The following is a 19,539-nucleotide window of genomic DNA, read 5'->3' as shown; positions in this document are numbered from 1 at the left end:
TTTTTACACACCAGCAGTGTAAAATCTCAGGAGGAGACAGAGTTTTTGTTTTCTTGGCTGAATGTTTTTTTTTGGTAAATCCCTCTCAGTGAAAGAGGATGAATATGTATCGGGCATTATGTTTTAATGAATAGAAATCATTTTTCTGGGTATGTAATACTCTGTTCTCAGACAATTTTTTTTTAACCTTCCCTGTGCACAAAAGATCCTGTGGAGAGAAGGAAACAGAGCATTGCCTCTGTGTGTTCAGTTTATTTGTTTTTGGGATTTTAACAGAAAAATCCCCAACAGTGGTATCAGAGCTGGTCCAGGCTCTTTGATGGTGATAGAGCTGGTTCAGGCTCTTTAAGAGTGTCAAAGAAGCTGAAGGAAAGAATCTTGTTGCAGCAGCAAGTCTTCTCCAGCAGAGTGAAGTCCCAGGTATTCCTCAAAGTTTTTTTTTTTGTGTTGTTGTTGAAGAAACAATGAGTCATTTTAAAAACACAGTCAGGTATTTTAAACATAGTTAAGAATGGCAAGGTCAAGGAAGAAAGTGTCCAAATCCCCTAAGGTTGTGTCTCCCGCTTCTATTAAAATAGAAAACAATCTATTTGAAAGCATTCTATTTGAGGTTCCAAGGTTCAATGGGAACTTTGATATATGGGAAATAAAAATGAGGACATTCTTAAAGTCTGAAGGGATTGAAATTTGGGAAGCAGTGATTGATGATAGCAAGATGGATAGAGAATCCAAGGAGTACAATGCAAAAACAGCAAAGACTATCTTGGATGGACTCCCTGATTCTATAAAGAAGAATCTAGGAAAATATTCATCAGCAAAGGAGATATGTGATAGACTGCATGACCTTCACGCAAAGGGAGCACTGACCATGACCATCAGTGAAGAAGAAAATTCTGAACCCATCATAGAAGCTGAATGTGAGAAGGTTGACCTCATCAAACTTCAAGTAAAAGAAAGGGATGAAGAGCTCGCTAAGCTTAAGAAGGAACTTGATGAAAGAAAAAGGAAACATCATGAAGAAGTCATATCCATGACAAATCAGCTGAATAAAGCAAAGAAGCAGGAAGACGCCTTGTCAAGTCAACTTGAACAAAGGCACAAAAGAGTGAACAAGCTTGTAGAAGAGATTGGACAGTACAAGGTAGAGGTCTCCTCCCTTAAGTCTGAATTACAAGAAGCCAGGAAGCAGGCACAAGGAGCTGAAAAGAAAATGGAGAGCAGTCAAGCAGAAATCTCCAAAATGAAGACAGACATCATCTCTCTTAAAATAGTAGCAGCTGAAGCTACTCGTAGCAAAGAAGAAACTGAGGAACAACTTGCAAAGAAAAATAATGAGTGTGAAAGATTGGAAGAAGAGATTGTCCTCCTCAGGAAAAAGGTTGAAGGGATGAACAAAATCATGAAGAGCTCTCAAGCCTTGGATGACATGCTCAGCTATCACAGATCTCCATCTGATAAATCAGGACTTGGGTATGTAGGTGAACCCTCAAACAAGAATGAAAATGCTTTAAGTAAAGGAGATGCGAAGAAGCCAGAAAAAATTGTGATGCTCCTAGTTCCAGCAAAGGCAAGGAGAAAGATCAAGGCTACAATAGAACAAATCCTACTCCAAGTAGAAAACCAGCTCCAAGAAGAAATGTAGCTGATGTCAAAGAGGTAAGAGGCAATGATTATCATCAAAGGATCTCAAGGCAGCAAGGCTTCAGAATTACATCAAGGAAACCTCCATCTCCAAGGTACCAAAGTTCATTTTTTGGTTATTGTTATTCTTGCTCAAACTTTGGTCATATGGTAAAAGACTGTAGAGCATTTCATAGAAATAGATGTTATAGTCTCCGACAATCTCCAAGAAACAATTTTGCAAGAAGAAATCATGAATTCTTATTCATGAACAATGTAGAATGTTTCAAGTGTCATAACATTGGGCATATGGCACGTGATTGTAACTTAACATGGGCTCTTACACAAGCTAGACCCATGCAAAAGAAGAAAGTTACACAAGTATGGAGAAAGAAGGAAATACAGCCTGAAAGTCCCTTGAGCTCTCTAGCTACCTAAGTTTCTTTTGAGAAAACTTTGCTGAAAAAAGAAAATGCATACAGTTAGGGGGAGCCTGTAATTATTGATCATTATTGCTGAACTATTTTAACAGTCATTCTTTGATAAAGATCTTCTTATAGGGGAGAGATATGGAATTAAATCTGCCATAAAAGTAGAGAAGAAAAGTCTGCAGGGCATGGAGACTGCGTGGAGGATGTATTGCAGTGCAACAGAGTGCAAATGAAATCTTTTTGTTAATCCCTCCGAAATGTAATACGCAGCAGTGTTGAAAAATGTAATTTTTTTTATGAGATATGCAATGCAATATGCACAGAAGTGCGGAGAAGGAAAAGGGGCAACGTTGAAATGTGAAGTGTAGCAGCGCGATAAGAAAAATGAGAAGCAGTAGAACGCACAGCAGTGTGTGAGTGAAGATGAAGATGAATTCGATGTGAATCATATGCATTGTATATGCATTGTAATGCAAAGCAAGGAGACCCGCACAACAGTGCGAAGGCAGAACATAGAACAGGGGCAGCGTGGAAACTTTTGTGTGTGGAGCACATGGATTAGAATGCACAGCAGCATGGAAATTTTTTTTGTGGAACACATGGATTGAAATGCATAGCAATGGAATGTAGTTTTCCTTTTATGTAATATGAGAGAATATACTCACAGCAGAGTGAGTGTAATACACAACAGATGGAAATGTTTTGTATTGGCAATGAAAACGCAAAGCAGTGAGAGGAAAATGAGAAGAGGGAAAAACGCAGCAGAGCGTAAATGCCTAGTGTTTGCGAATGCAATGAAATTTTTCACACAACAGTGAAAAGGGTAATGTAAGTCTTGTTTTTGTTGTTGGAGAATATGTAGTAAATACACACAGCAATGTGAATATGAAAAATGCAGCAGCATGAAGTTTTTTTTGTTAAAAAAAAAATGAAATGTAATGGGCAGCAGCACATGTAAAAGAAATTTTTCTTTACAGCAGTAAATGTAAATGTAGTTTTTTGTTGTTTGCATCTGAATGCAAGTGAGACACAACAGCAGTGGGATTGTAATCAATGAAGGGGAGCAGGCAGCAGCGTGAAGTTTTGGTTGTTGTTCATTGTGAAAAGAACAGGAAGGGAATGCGCAGTAGCGCAAGTGAAATGTAATGCAAAGAAAACACAACAGCATGAAATCTTTGCACTTGTTCTGTTGAGAAAACAAAAGGAAATACGCTGCAGCGCATATGTGCTAAATGAATGTAAGAGACAGATTGAAGTGCCTCTGAAGAAGGCATGTTGGAGAATCCCTTTGTTAAGAGGAAGATCTGTTGTCTTTTGGTGAATCCCTCTGTCAAGAGGAAGATGCTTTTTAGCATACACTGGTGAATCCCTCTGTCATGAGGAAGGTGCTCTTTAGCACAGTTACAGGTGAATCCCTCTGTCATGAGGAAGGTGCTCTTCAGCACAGTCTCAGGCGAATCCCTCTATTAAGAGGAAGACCATTTTGATTGGTTGTGGAACTGCATCTGAAGCAGTTGGTGAATCTCTCTATGTGAGGAAGTGTTTGGGTATGATTGAATGCCCAGCAGTTGAAATTAAAGGGGAGTGTTGGAATATTAATTCCAATTTTAGGCACCATGGACACAACATGGATAACGATGGCAGCCGACTCAGCAATCACGTACAACCCCGAAACCGCTCAGCGAAACCAGCAAACCGCCTAATGCATTTTGGACCGCTTTTGCGGTGAGGGCAGTTTCCGTACGCTCGCCTCCGATGCAATCATTTTTGGACGCGTGGTCCTTTGCATACGTCAGCAGAACTGACATTTCGGAGCCTAACGTTCAACAGCAAAAGGACTCCCGAAATCTCTGTCCACCGTCTGATCGCCTTCCTCATTCTCCGTCGTCTATCAGTCAAACCTGCATACGAGCTAGCATTAGAAACTTTGCGTGGAGTGAATTCAATTTTGTTTGACCGTAGTTTTGATATGAAGGCATTTAGTAAATTGTCATATGCGTAGGTGAAGAATTAATGTTTTTTTATGTCTGAGGTATGGGTATGTGTATGTTACATGTTTGTGTGGCATACAAATTAAAGAAAATGTGAAGTCTTTTTTATTTGTAGTTGACCATTTTTGTAATATGAAACTCACGCGTCTGAAAACCAAGGTTTTGCACAGCAGTGCAATGTGTGAGCTCGTAGCAACGAAAGAACAGAGGAGCAACAGATAGTTTTTATGTGTTGACCATTTGAAGAACGAGGCAGCAGTAGAAAACCAATATATATTGCACAGCAGTGCATAAGGACAAACAAAGGGGAAGCGCATATGTGCGATGGATTTTTTTTTTACCAGCGTGAATCAAGGTAAATATTCCACAACAGTGCATAAGTGAAGAAGCACGGGAGTTTTGTTTGGTGAATGTTTTTGTATTTTATAAAACTCACAGCAGTGAATAGAGGTTGAAATGTAAATTTTGTTGGTTGCCCAAATGAAGGGAAAGAAGCAAGAGCGTATGGTGCGAGTAAAGTTTTTTTTGTATGAATGTAATGTAAAATTTTGCTGCATATGTAAATTTATTTTACAGCAGTATGAGTAAAATTTTTTCACACCAGTAAATGTAAAAGGGTTTTACTGCAGTAAATGAAGAAGGGATTTTTACACACCAGCAGTGTAAAATCTCAGGAGGAGACAGAGTTTTAGTTTTGTTGGCTAAATGTTTTTTTTGGTAAATCCCTCTCAGTGAAAGAGGATGAATATGTATCAGGCATTATGTTTTAATGAATAGAAATCATTTTTCTGGGTATGTAATACTATGTTCTCAGACAATTTTTTTTTAAGCTTCCCGTGCACAAAAGATCCTGTGGAGAGAAGGAAACAGAGCATTGCCTCTGTGTGTTCAGTTTATTTGTTTTTGGGATTTTAACAGAAAAATCCCCAACAAAGTTTTGAAAAGGCACTATCTTTTGGTAGATAGTGTTAAAACTTTTGGATGAGTGCCACAGATTAAATAGTTTTAAAGCTTTTGAATGACTGTCGTAGATTTTATCTGCAACTGTTTTTGTGGATCGTAACGAATTCAAACAAATTAGGTTCAATACTCTCTGTTGTATGAATTTGGTTATTTGTAATAACTGATTGGGGATTTGTAAGGAGTATATTTCCAATTCTATGGATTTCAATAACCTAAAAGATATTCTGACAGCCTTAACTAGTTATACTTATGTACGCATTGTAAATATAAAAAATAAATAAAAATTGCATTGAGTAATGGAATGTATTTTCCAAGGCATAGCGTGATTACTGGCTGGAACTAATATTAATGTAAGAAAATTTTCAAATAAGGGAATTTGAATGATGAAGAAGGGGAAAATTGAATTGCTTGAAAAAACAAATGGGAACAATCAGAGAAAAAAAAAATTAAAGGGGAAAATTGAATTGCTTAAAAAAAAAAATGGGAACAAAACGAGAAAAAGAAATATAGCTTGAAAAAGAGGGGTGCCTCATAGAAAAAGGAGAAATTTGACTTACCAAGGGAGGTTGAACGACAGAAAGGAATGAATTTTTTGTTTGGCAAAAGAGCAAGAAGAAATAACCAAGTGGAGAATTGATTGCCTCTGAGTGCCCATTGTTGTGGAGGGTGAAGATGGTGTTTCTTAGGAAATCCCTAAGAGTTTGGGTGGAGGAATTGGTAGTAGAAAATTCATGGTGAAGTTCTAAATATTTCTTTGTTGTATGTTGATTTTACTATGGGTTTTGGAATCTCTTTATTAGTTGGAACCACAGTGTTGAGTTTTGAAGGGATGGGTTACTCTGTGGAGTGCTTGTTTTAGGTGACCAATGTGTTTGATCCCTGAAGCAAATATCCCTCAACCTCTAGAATTCGGCTTGGGGGAGACAACTTCAAGTGAGACTTGGTTGTAGTTGTCTAAATGGTTGAATGGAGAGTCATAGTCCCAAACTCAGTTTCCCATTAGTTTTGAGATAATTATCTCTTATGTTCTAAAGAAACCAAATGTGTGTGTGTATTCATTGTTTGTTTGAAGATGATATTTAATGATAGCATAGTCCAATGTGTTGTTTTTATTGTGTGAAAGGTGGTGGAACAACATGTGGGAAAAATTATGTATTCGTTTTCAGTAACTAGCATGCAATCTTCCTTGTGGCAGTGATGTTATTTTGATTAAATTACAAGACTATGCATGTTTACTATGTAAATTTCAAGCTACATGAGGATGTGAAAGCAAGAATGCATGAAATGCATGGTATTATACTAACATCTTGGATGTAGGTGTCACTTCACTATGATAATGATGGGTTGCGACGAGCCTGGTATTGCAACAAGGATGTTGCAACTCCCAAGACCCTCAACTTCAATTATCAACCTAGCTTACTACAAACTTAAAGGTGACAATGTTATATGCACAATAGGTCAAGTTGTACTCATGTCACCCTCAGTTGTTGAATCTAATCAAGGTATGCAAAGACCACTTATTCAGCTAAATACAATGACAATTTGTTTGGAAAGACAAAAGCCTACTGCAATTGCAAGGAAGTGAAAATTATCCTAATTGCAGAGATGAAATTGCAATTCATTAAATGTAAAGACTAACTATAACTGCAGGAAGGAAAAAAACTACTCTAGTTGCATAAATGAACCATGCTACTCTACTTGAAAAACAATCAAATCAAGAGTCTACATGTAGAATGTAAATCATTAATCTATTTGTGAATTTCTTTGAAAGAGAAAATCTAATCTACAACACATAACTAGGAAATCCAAGAGTGTAACTTTTAAAAACTAGGTCTATTATATTTGCATTGAATAGTTTCCCTTCATATTACTGGATGTGATATAGTTTTAACGCTAACAGTAGGATCCATGCCCATTGCATGAAGGAATTCTCATTGTGATTCAAATGTGAATATTTTCCTCCTAATTCTAATTGTTGTCTTGTACTTGCAGTGAAGGAAGGATGGGTCTAGAGTAGTCCTTAGGTTTCCCCAATCATGGATTCAAATCTTGAAGATCATTGTTCAATCCCAAAATGAAAAAATCAAGATCTTAGAGCAAATCTTGCGGAGTTTAGGCAACAATACATGAGTGCTATAGTATGCTATAGGATACCCTACTTTGTTATAAGGTTCCCATGTTTTTCTACACGATTGGGTCTGAGAGATTTATCAGGGTAAGGAAGGTGTTTTGAAGGTTAAGAAAGGTGGATGAGAGTTATGAAATATTTTTGAGACCTTCTTTCCAATCTTACCACCCCTTAGGGGCCCATATTACACAAAAATTCATTCCCACGGTGTCCTTCATTAACCCTGAAAAGGTGATCTTGTTGGAAAAAATTAAGAGCAGCATGATATGTCTAGGAGGAGGATGGTAATGACAAAGTGGATGTAGGATGAATGTGCCTCAATCAACCTCTTTTTCTCTTGGAAAGAACATACATCTAATGATCAAATTGCCATAAAATAAATCAAAGTGGAAAGGATGAGTTGAATTTTATTTCATCAAGAACTATTCTATCCTAAAACATGCATCTAATTCATTTTCCAAGACATTATGTTAAATTCTAAGATGCAAAAATAGAGCATGTTAGAGAATTACAATCCAAAGCCTAGCAAATTCCAAAGAAACATAAAATCATATTTTTTATTCGTTGTTGAGAGAGGTGGTGTGCATACCTGTAACAATAATATTTCTAAACTAATCTCTTCCTAAACAAGCAAAGAAATACAATAACTTAAACAAGAACAAAAATAAAATACATGAGAGGGACTAAATCCTATGGGTTGCACCCAAATCAAAGGGTTTCAACTCTATGAAGATAACTTAGATGTAGACCAAAAATGAGCCTTTCACTAACAAAAAATGGAGTTTAAATACATCATCTCAAAAATAGAAATAAGAGTCTCAAGTACTTGACCATCAATGACTCTTCCTAGCTCCAAAATTTTGAATCCTAATTAGCCCTTCGGCCTGTTTATTTATACAAAAAGTGACGATGGGGAAACTCCCTTGAGAGGAGGACTCCTTCCTCCAAAATCTTGAAATTAGTGGATATAGTTCCCTTAGATCCTCTCATGCACTAGAGTTCCTTAACTGTCAATGGGTCATGCGCTGGAGATGAGTGCAAATGAGTGATTCTAGGAATCACTTCGAGTTAGAGGAGAGTAAATGCAGGGACATGCCTCTTACGTTTTGTCTTGTTTCCTCTAATGCGACTCTAGATCATAAATGTGCCTAAAAAATGCTTTCTTGTCTGCACATAAACCACATTAGGCCATGAAGTGTGACAAACACCCTTTAGTCTTCCTACTAAGCACATTATAGAAAAAAAAGTAAATTAATGTGGAGAAAAGAAAGATTTTATGGGATGAAGGATAAACATATGGGCCTCAAAATATACCTATTGATGGGACCCATCAAGTTGCACTGGTAGAAAGGAGTGCCCAAAAGTGTTAATGGATAATGTGGAAAGATTTGAAATATTATGTTCTTTGCATGTTTAAATTGCTTTATATGTAAAGACAGATTTGTAAAGTCTTATTGGGTAAATTCTTGATTGAAGGGAAGGAGGCCTTATTACCATCCCTTGTAGTCTTTGAGACTAAGAAAATTATTGGCCCAATTTATAGGGTTATTGAGCCAAAAAAATGAGTTTTCTACTTTGTTATTGAGTTGTTACAATTCTCTATTTTGTGAAGAAATGCAGAAGAAAATTTTGTCAAATTGTTATCATGCATATGATGGAGAGTTTCCTAAGTTTAGCCTTAAATTCCTTATGAATCTGTTAATCATCAAATGCTGGAAATAAGCTTTGAATAGTTAGAAAAGTTTAAAAAGTTCTATCATTATTAACGTGTTGGAAATTCTACAAACGAATGCAATTCTGGATTGCAGGTTGACCATGTCAAAGGTTGAGAGGTCAATAAAAAATGCTTGATGTATAACGAGCTTGCACCAACATCCAATGGGTCGACTCGGCCCTCTTCAACCAGTAGGTCATAGTTCGAGTCGGTCAGGGGTCAGACGAAATAGACACTTGTTTACATGACACCGAATGAAGTGAGGTCTACCCTGTTCCTTATACACCATGGAGGTGAGAGCTGACCTCGACCCTCCTTGGGACTTTTGCCCGCCACATGGCCCTATTCACAATAATCATGTGTCATATGCCATGTGGGTTCTGATGGGTCTATTAACCACATCACCTACAACATGGAACTTTATGATGCTTCCACATGGAGGCCATGATGACGTGGTGGGGTGTGATTAGCATATGTTTAAAGGGCCATAACCTTTGAACCGTAAGTCGGATTGGGATGAAATCTATATCGTTGGAATCAACTCAATGAGATGAACATAATGATATTATTTATTTGAAATTATAAAAAAGTTAAAGAAAGTCAAAAGATTTAGCTTCCATTGGCATAATTGTGTCTTGGGATTTGTGTTAGTAAAGTAACCACTTCCTAACTCCGATTAGAATTGGGGTTAGGAGGGGTGTGTTTACAGGTGGTATTAGAGCATCTAGTTTTAGAAAAAACTAGATGGTATCTACCATGAGGAAAAAGAAACATATTTAGTTATTTTGTGAATGATTGAATGCATGCATCCATGATTGATATGTTTTTACTATTATTGATGAGATAAAAAATTGTGTTGATAGAAATATGTTGTTGGAGATGCATAAATGGAAATCTTTTATGGTTGGCCTCATTCTGAAAGCTCTACAAAATTATGTTCATAATATGATTTATTTTTATTTATTTATATTATCATGTGTCTAACTATTGCATGTGAATGCAAACACAACAAAAGGAACAAAATACATAGAAATAGAAATAAATGATGATAGGAATAGTATCTTATAGCTCTATTTGGTCATAGCATGGATATGAAGTAGTAAAGATGCATGAAGAAGAAAGATAAATTGGCTAAGTGGGAGGGAAAAACTCTTCTAATTATATAGAAACCTTGAGAAGCCTAAAGGCTGAGGTCCAAAGTTACAAAGAAGATAATGAAGGATTAATCAAGGCTCAAGAAAAGTAGGCGGAGGTGAATGTAGTTATGCTGCAAAGCCTCCCAGAGTTGCAGAGAGAAAGACAACATGAGCAGGGAGCTAGTCATAGAGGAGAGCAATAGCCTTTGGGGTTAGAAGAGAAAACAAATTGGGCAGATGGTGGCAACTCTAGGAATAGGCATAGAGGTGAAAGTGCAGAAAGTGTAGGAGGATATGCGCCATTCAGAAAACCAAAAGGGAAAACCAACACGGATGGGAATCACTCTCGTAGACATTACATCTCTAATACTAGTATATATCATCACCATTCTCATCATTACCATCATTAAAGAGGAAGAGAAATTCTATTACCCTCATCCCACATCTAACCAAGTAACTAACCAACTAGGGTAAATATGCAACGAGAGGCCACTATAATTGGATTCAACCTCCTAAGCTACCTTGAGGAAGTGTAATTAATGGAAACACTACAAGAAAAAATGACATTGGTGAGGGTCCAAAATGTCACCATAATCTCATTGGTGATGAAAAAAAGAGCCTCCATCAGCAAAAACTGAATGTCACCAAAGGTGGCATCACCAAAAGTATAGGTGTTGTGGTGACATTCAAGGCATGTCACCAATAACGATTTATAATGATGGATAGTGACCATAACCATTTTATATTATTAATGGTGACAAACCTTAGCCTTCGTCACCAAAAAACTGAACGTCACTAAAGGTGCCATCGCTAAAAGTATGTGTTGTGGTGACTTTCAAGGTCCTTCATGAATAATGATGATAATGATGGATAGTGATCGTCACCATTTCATATTATCAACAACAATTTATTGTGATGGACCTTTCATTCCCTTCACTATTGACGCATCTAATTTCATATTTTGGTGAGGGTCAAAAAATATCATCGTAAGCTTATTGGTGATGGTCAAAAGAGCCTCTATCACCAAAAATTGAACATCACCCAAGGACGCATAGACAAAATTATAGGTGTTTTGGTGACATTCAAGGTCCATCACAAATAATGATTATAATGATAGATAGTGACCGTCACCATTTCAAATGAACAACAATTATTTATGGTGATGGACCTTTCATGGTTGTCACTACTAATCCAAATATATATTGTGGAATTCATTGACCATCACAATTTCATAGTTTGGTGATGGTCGAAAAATATCACCATAAAGTTATTGGTGATTTTCAAAATAGCCTTTGTCACCAAAAATCGACTGTCACCATTCCCTATGAATATCAAGGCATAATGGAATCAAACCACTAACCTCCTTCTTGTAAAGAAGATGCTCCTCCATTGAACTAGCACCCTTTAAATAGTTAGAATTTAAAATTTTGAACCTTGAGACTACCATTTTCAATTAATTATAAAATTTTGTAAAGTCTTGGAAAATATTTTACTAAACATGAAAAATAACATTGAACTTGCATGTCCCAACCTAATTGTTATGGAAGTTATCAAAAGTGGGTGGGGGAGAAATAGTTACATATAAGATACTCAATATTTTCACCTGAATACTCAATTAGAAGTGAATACTCAAGTTTTTTCTTTCATAATTACTTGATGAAACTAAGATAAAAGAATAACATAAGAAAGATAATAAGAACTCTAATATATCACAAGTAATTATCAACAAGAAATAATCTTTCTAGCTTCCTGATTTTCTAACACAAGTATCCAATATCATGACTTCAATCCATCAACGCAAACACGGATGTAAATGCAAGTGCATCAATTGATAAATATTAAATATATATGGATATTTGTCCATTTATATATGTAAAAAGAGAGGAGAGACAAGTAGACCTTCACATAACATACCTTGGAAGAAAAATGAATATATATTATGTAAAATACATGATTAATCAAAGCAGCAGATTGAGGTACAAGTTCAATATCATTTCCTTCCAAAATCGCTTCATGCTTGACCTTCTCAGATCTGGTAATAGTAAAACCATAGAGCAGTTCCACCTTTCTCATCTGAACTAATAGATTTCAATTGACTACAAATCAGTTCAAAAAATGAAGATATCCCACTCCTCGGTCCAACAAAATAACAAAATTAAAATAGTGTGCTTGTTGGGTTCTAAGAAAGTAAAAACAAAGTGCATGCTAGAAAGTAGGGTCTACAAAAATATATATACATAAAATAATTATTTTTTATGAAAAAAGATATTTGGACAATTCCAAATCATTAGTGACAAAATGCAAAAGGTTTTCTCATTTATATACCATATAGGGGTGAATATATAAAAATAGTAGCGACTGTAATACATATCAACAACATAATACATAATCGATGTGGCCATAAATATAACCTAGAATCGAGAAACCATGCTACAAGCCATTGGGCCATTGGCTTACTACACACTAATCAACATGATCACTCAATAAACCTGTCTGATGTGGGAGCTTAATCTGAGGGTTAGAGCACAAAACAACCAACTAGATTATTTGTAACCCCTTTGTTAGCAATCTCACACTGTTGATGACATATTTACTTTTGTAAATTTGAGTATTAGTTTCAGGCATATGTTCATGGATATCATTCAAGGTGAGCCAAATTTTAAAGTTAAAAAATCAACATCGATGGCCCATGAATACCTTAGTCATATGGTTTCAGAGTTTTGTTCCAACCTACCTTACTCCATAGTTATAAATGAGTTTTCAGAACTCAGGAGTGCTCAAATTAGTGTTTCATAGGAATAAATCATCCTCTTATATCATTAGCAAAGTTTTCAGCTTAAGATTTCAACATTCTAATTATAGAAATTTTCCCATCCATTAGTTTCAGGCATATTGTCCATGATACGCTTGCCTAGTTCACCACGAGACGAACTCATTCAGACTGATTTGTACCGATTTGGTAACAAACCAATCTACCAGTCCGAGTTGATCCTTGGCCCTATCCATCCAGCCAGTTCAACCAGTGCCAGTATAGACCATGGATAAGACCATTTGAGGTTTTTAAATCAAGAGAGGCATTAGGAAACCTAAGCTGACTTAACAGTCATGATAATTCTCCTACTTTTCAACCACCATTGCACCACTTTTGTGATATTTGAAGTTTGAACACTGGAGGAGGCTAAAGACATACACACTTTCACTAACCCCAACACAATAAGCCTCTCATGGCTAAAACACTAAATAATACCTATTCACAACTGTGATTTCAGGTTAGCCTTAAAAGAAACCAATAGCTTCACAATTAAATAGGTTTCATTATTAGCTTGAATAAATATAACTTTGTTTCCTCGGGTGTAGGGAGCAAGGATAGTCCAAAAGGTTGTTGTCTACTAGTAGATGGGGGACTTGCCACCACAAAACCTAGGTGATCCTAGCATACATGCCCCACTTGATAAAGGGTCATGAGAAAGTGCAAAAAGGGCCAAATTTATGCACTTGTAATGCTTGTTGATTCACCATATGGAGTTTCTTAAGACCTTAATCAAAATATTGATCATTTCACTCGTGAAAAGCAAAAGGTTGGGTTAAAAATCAGGTTCAAATTTTCAGTCAGGCTCAACCAGACCACTACTTATACTATTCTCACAATCCCTTGCTATGGTAACTTTTGATGAAAAAATTGACAATGTTCTTGATGTTCCTTCCATTTACCACGGTACATCCTTATGACAATAATGGCAATGTTATTGATGCTTCCACTAGATACATCTTCATTAACGTGTTTTTATCATTTGTGGTCATAATACAAAGATTACACATTGGTCATATCCACAAGGACATATATATTGTAATAGATGTCATCAATATTTTGCAATAGCCTACATCGGGAATCATATCGTGCATGCTAAATAGAAAAGTCTTATTATATCATGGCAGAAAAGGGAAATAACCAATTAAACCAACTTATGTTATTGGCAACCTATTTTCCCTCATGATGACTACTAGGTGTGCTTGAAAATAGAAAGATGTAATATATTATGGCATAAAAGGTAAATAACCAATGGTGCTCACTTTTGTAATTGACAACCTATCTTGCCTCATGGCCACTGCTAGTATCTTTGAAAATAGAAAGATGGAATTTCAAATTTTCAACAACCAACATATATGGAAAATGGATCTTCTGGCAAAAAGATCACAAAATGACTTTATACAATTTTACTAAGATGGCCTTAACTACTTAGGCAACTGCTGATCAGTTCACGACTCAATGTTCAAAATGGTGCCACTCTAAAGATCCATATGCCCTAAGAGGAACCAATGAGTCACTGGGACTATGTCCAAGTCCTAGTTGTCTTTTCAATAGCATCCCTCCCTAGCAACAACTTAGCCAAACAGAAGTTATTACATTCATAGATTGAACCCTTAACATCCATTTCATCCGTACAAATATACTGAATTGTGGTATTCAAACCTTGGGCCAGCTGCAACTATTTTCTCAAGATGAAAGGAGGCACTTCAGTTACTTCGCAAACTTAGAAGCACTTAACAATGTGCATATGAATAAGGTGGAAATTTGAGGAAATTTTTCACCATAATTCATGAAGTTTCTGTCAAGAATTAATTTTACTAAAGTTCACAACATTATATATATGAATCCATGTGAACCTCTAGAGTCACTATATTAACCATAAACACCAATAAACATTAGTAATAACCATAATTTTATTCTGATCCAATTAACAAACCTCAACCCTTGAATGAAAAACATAAAGCATACTTATGTCCATGATTTCACTTCGGTCCAGCTACTAACCTAATCTCGCGGTTGCAAAATCATGAGCCCCACTAACCTTAGTTTGATTATGATCTAGATACTAACCCTATGCCTGAGTTCAATCCCCTAGACCCTGAATTAGAGGTACCTAAATGTCATCAGAAAGTTGAAAAAATCTCCCACAACATTGATGTTTCAAGCACAGTTCTTCAAAGATACAGATTGCAATTGGACAATCTTATTCCACATCAAATCGAGTAGATATTTAAGATACCAATGATGAGTAAAAGTGATATACTTTCTTTTCACCCAAAAAGTTACAAACCTCGTTGTTGGTCTTCTTGCCTACAATGCTAGCGTTGATACAGAAATGGGCATAAACAAACCTCATCTTGTACATATACCACTTGGTGACCTCTGTGATTAGATTTGTAACATGGGTGATGGCAGTGCATATGGAAGCCATGGTTTTCTTAGATCTGACCCAAGCATCTATCTTCAACTTTCTGCCAGCCTCCATGAAATGAAAATCAAGATTCAGATGCTTGAAATTCCCGGTCAGAGTTCTGTGGGAGCTTGTAACGTTTATCTGTTTGGCCCTCACTTCTAATTTTATGCCCTCTGGAGTATCCATTTTCTATGAGGCTAAGAAAATCTTCCTTTCTCCACCTAAGTTTATTCACACTCACAACCCCACCACAAAACCAAACAACAAAATTGGTAAGTTTGACAGGTTTTGCACCCAGAGGTGAGAGTGCCGCAGGAGTGTTAACTATGTAGGAAATTATTAATTGATTCACGGATCAATTTTGAAAATGGTGCCACTCACCAAGATCCAAATGCCTCGAGAGGCACCAATGAGTCACTAGGACTATGTCGATGTCTTGGTTGTCTTGTTAGATGTGTCCCTCCCTAGTAGCAACTTAGCCAAACATAAGTTATTACATTCATAGACTGAACCCTTAACATCAATTTCATCCTTACAAATAGATTGAATTGCGGTATTCAAACCTTGGGCCAGTTGCATCTATTTTCTGAAGATTAAAGGAGGCACTTTGTCTACATTCCAAAGTTAGAAGCACTTTACAAACTGCATATGATTAAGGTAGAAATATGAGGCAATTTTACACTATACTTTGTGAAGTTTATGTCAAGAATTACTTTTACTAAAGTTCACTGCATTATATATATGAATCTATGTGAACCTCTAGAATCACTCTATTAACCGTAAACACGAATAAACACTAGTACTAACCATAGGTTTATTTTGATCCAACTAACAAACCTGAACCCTCAAATGCAAAACATAAAGCCTAGTTATGTCCATGATTTCACATTTTTCCAAGTACTAACATAACCTCAGGGTTACAAAATTATGAGCCCCGCTAACCTTAGTTTGACTATGATCAAGATACTAAGCCTAAGCCTGAGATCAATCCCCTGGACCCTGAATTAGAGGTACCTAAATGTCCTCGGAAAGTTGCAAAAATATCCCACAACATTGATGTTTCAAGCATAGTTCTTCAAAGCTATAGATTGCAATCGGAAAATGTTATTCTACAACAAATCGAGTACAGATTTAAGGAACCAATGATAAGTAAAAGTGATATACCTTCTCTTTGCCCAAAAAGTTACGAATCTTAATGTTGGTATTCTCACCTCCAATGCTGGCATTGATAGGGAAATGGGCATAAACAAACCTCATCTTGTACCAATACCCCTTGGTGACCCCGGTGATCAGATTTGTGACATGGTTGATGGCAGTGTGTATGGAAACCATGTTTTTCTTGGATCCAAACCAAGTGTCGATCTGCAACTTTCTGTCGCCCTCCATGAGAAGAAAAGCAAGATTCACGTGCTTGAAATTCCTTGTGAGAGTAGCGTGGTAGCCTCTAACTTTTATATGTTTTTCCCTCACTTCTACTTTTAGACGCTCAGGAATATCCATTGTCTATGACGCGAAGATGGTCTTCATTTCCCCACCTAATTTCCTTCACACTAACAATCCCACCACAAGAACCAGACAACAACATTAACAAGCTGCACAAGTTTTTCACCTAGAGGTGAGAGTGTCGTGGGAGCGTTAACTACTTAGGAAACTATTAAATTTTTCATAGCTCAATGTTGAAAATGGTGCCACTGACCAAGATCCAAATTCCTTGAGAGGCACCAATGAGTCGCTGGGACTATGTTCAAGTCCTGGTTGTCTTCTTAGAAGTGTCCCTCCCTAGAAGCAGCTTAGCGAAATAGAAGTTATTGCATTCTGTTGTAGCAGCTACAAATACCCTCCAAAATTTTTCCTTAGCCTGTTTTGGAGCCTCCCTACCAACCTTACACAACACTTTGTCTTGCGTCATCAAGTACTCAAGCTTCAATGTTTCCCTTGCACAAAGGAAGCCTGTCGATCACAATTGATCCATTCCCCTCATAGGCTACTTACCTGGACTTGTTCCAGATATAGGTTGAGAAACTTCCCCTTGAAAATGGTACATGTCTGGAGGGCAACCAACCTTCCCTCCAAAAATTATACAATCCTCTCTGACAGCCCGCTGGGCTCCAGGTTTGTGCAATCCTGCCATCCAACCCTCCCAGCAAGATTTGCATAAATTTTCCTAGATGCAGGCTATTTAGTTTAGGATTTGTGCAAATCTAGGTAGTATTCAGTTGCTCTACCCAGAAATTGTGTAAAACTCCTGGGCAATCAACCCAACTCCCAGCCAGGAATGCACATTTTTCCCAAGAAGTTGAGCACTTCCACACATGGACTGTCCAATTGACCAGTTCCTCCTGGGACAGATGAAACTTTACTTTCATGCATGCATGCATGACTTGATCTTCCCAGAATAGTAAGAAAAACATGCAAAAGACATTCGATGATTCAAGGAGTTATTTTTAGCAACCAGGGGTTACATGCAAAGTTATTTTAGAAGTTTCCCTCCAAGTGTCACTTTTTCCTAGATTTGTGGCATGCACGTCATGAGACACAACTTATTTATTCGATGCATAAGAGATGTTTCATTCACATCAATCTTGGATATCTAACATCCCACAGCACATCCAGGACTATTCGACACATCCAGCTCAGCTATTCATGGGTAGGTTGCCTCAACTTGTCTTTTTCATCATTTCTATTGCTTTTTGTGTATTGTCTTGTGTGGGTGTTTTTTTCTTGATTCCTTTGAAGACATGTTGTCATTTACATGTATTCTAGCTTGTCCTAGCTCTGTTTCAGTTTTCATTGCTATCTCACTACTGTCACATGCATGAAACTATTTTGCACGGACATTCGCTCAACTAGCAAACTGCCTAACCCATATGCATGTTGATCTTTCTGCTAAATATTTCATTCATGTTTTGCATGCACTTTCAATCACTTCTTTTATCACTTAGTTTCACCATGAATTTCATTATCTTACTTTTTTCTGTCAATGAGTCAAGCCAACCTTGGCCTGGGCTATGCCTTCACCAAGGTTGCATTGCACAATCTGGGGAAGGAAGGCTCACCTTCCTCTCTAGATTTGTTCATTCTTGCCCAACACTAGCCTCCAGGACTGTTTTGTGCATTTCTGGAGGATAGTGACTACTTGGCCCAAGAAATTGAGTAAGTTTTCCCTTAGAAAGTAGTCCTTCCAAGCTGGGATTGCACATTGAACAATCCCAATAGCCAGCTTCCTGAATGGATTGCACATTTCGCAGATCCAGCATCCAATCCAGCCTCCCAAACAACCCAGAGTTCCTTTTGCGTAGTTCTGGTAGTGAGTCACTCACCCTCCCAGTAAAATTTTCACAATCGTGGTCATCAGTTCTCAAGGTATGTGTTGTGTCCTTCCCAAGATTTACTTTGTTTTCACTAACATATTCCTTGCCATGCATGCTTCTTGCTTCCATATATTTCAGGTATTCATCTATCTCAATGGCTTCTAAGAGAACAAGATCTCAGGACACTGATGGTATTGTAGTTGGAGCAACAGTTAAGCAGGTACTTTTGGGGAGGACCTTAAAGATCGTCAGGTGTATGTGAACATTAATAAGTCAATTTTGTACAAGATTGCATGCAAATACCTCGCATTCCCATGTGCAGACATGATTCACTAGAGCGTCTCTCACATTGACCATGAGACGAGGACCTTGAGCAGTGTCAGTGGGATGAAACTTGCAACCTTTTGGGCATGAGATTCTGATGAGATGTATCAGATGTCTGAGCCCATGACTATCATGACCCCTCCATTTAGCTTTCTGAGTAGCAGAGCTCACTCCAGTGATATTATAAAGGATTGGGTAAAGGAGCCAACTCGCTTCATGATGAGACCCAACTAGATCTACAAGACACATATATTGAGGAAGGTGTACCAATACTTGGTCATAATTGCATGTCAACTGAGTGGCCAAGCAAGCATTGAGAGCTTCCCTCAGAGTTGGGTGATCACATTGGACTAACTGGCTAGAGAAGGAAGACCATGCAACTGGTTTGACATACTGGTTCACTAGATGAAGGAACAAGTTACAAAGGCTTGACAATCGCCCGAGGGTATGCATGCAGAGATTTATATGTCCACTTACATTGTAGATGCAGTATGTGCCCAACATGTGTTCCTAGGCTTGGAGTGGAATGGTCACCAACGAAGACTATTGTGAACACGTATTTCAAGCTATTGTCTGAATGTAGCTTCAGAGGAGTGATCATACGACTACCAGACCATTTTTCACCCTAGTGTAAACGTTCATATTCGAATAGGATCCACCTTGCATGTCATAGGAAGTGATGAAGGCATTATCATGCAT

General features: G+C 37.3%; 1 pseudogene; it reads right to left on the bottom strand.

Moving 5' to 3' along the window:
- Positions 1-3,867: 3,867 nt before the first annotated feature.
- Positions 3,868-16,705, bottom strand: LOC149160029 (large ribosomal subunit protein uL6-like; annotated as a pseudogene).
- Between the last annotated feature and the right edge of the window lie 2,834 nt (positions 16,706-19,539).

Source organism: Pinus tabuliformis, chromosome 5_2, assembly GCF_031772625.1.
Source record: "Pinus tabuliformis cultivar Carrire ecotype Pingquan chromosome 5_2, CPIR1, whole genome shotgun sequence".
Lineage (NCBI taxonomy): Eukaryota > Viridiplantae > Streptophyta > Pinopsida > Pinales > Pinaceae > Pinus > Pinus tabuliformis.
Note: the sequence above shows the minus strand (reverse complement) of the source record. Positions and strands in the feature narration are given on the sequence as shown.